Source organism: Carlito syrichta, unplaced genomic scaffold, assembly GCF_000164805.1.
Source record: "Carlito syrichta isolate Samal-C Ts95f unplaced genomic scaffold, Tarsius_syrichta-2.0.1 Scaffold316469, whole genome shotgun sequence".
In the NCBI taxonomy this organism is placed as follows: domain Eukaryota; kingdom Metazoa; phylum Chordata; class Mammalia; order Primates; family Tarsiidae; genus Carlito; species Carlito syrichta.
The window spans coordinates 848,744-849,480 of NW_007260565.1; the positions used below are offsets into that span (position 1 = coordinate 848,744).

The window sequence follows — 737 nt, forward strand, 5'->3', positions numbered from 1 at the left end:
ATTGCCTGAACCCACGAGACCAGCCCAGGCAACTTGGCGAAACCTCATCTCTACAACAAATCAAAATTTAACCAGGTGTGGTGGCACGCCCCTGTAGTTCCAGCTACTTGGAAGGCTAAGGTGGAAGGATCGCCGGAGTCCAGCAGGTCAAGGCTGCGGTGGCCAGGAGTGTGCCACTGCACTCCAGTCTGGGCGACAGAGTGAGACTTTAACTAAAAAAAAAAAAAAAAAAAAAAAAAAAAGACTGCCGTAGGTTGTGGCCAGGGATCCTTCAGGTAGAAGGTCCTGGGTGACTTTGGATGTCCTCTGAGCCTCAGTGTGGTGACAAGGTCCTCCCAGGCCCAGTCGGCAGGTTCGTCCTTCTCTCTCATTGCACTGTGGACCTTCGCTGCAGCCATGCTTTGCCAGATCCTCATTCAGGCCAAGAAGCACCAGAGCTTAATCCCCCTCTTTGTATTTATTGGAGCTGGAGGTACTGGAGCTGCACTGTATCTCATGCGTCTGGCAATGTTCAATCTAGATGTTAGTTGGGACAGAAAGAATACCCCAGACCCCTGGAACAAACTGGGTCCCGATGCTCAATACAATTCTACTCAGTGAATATGGATTACAACAAACTGAAGAAACAGAGTCCAGAGTTCCAAATGAAATGTTTCACTATAAAGCTGCTTAGAATGAAGGTCTTCCAAAGCCATCCACACAATTTTCCACTTAGCCAGGAAATACTTCTCCTCTAA

At 48.3% G+C, this 737-nt stretch overlaps 1 pseudogene; it reads left to right on the forward strand.

The window, feature by feature from the left end:
• The first annotated feature begins 386 nt into the window (after window positions 1-386).
• LOC110594606 lies at window positions 387-737 on the forward strand (annotated as a pseudogene).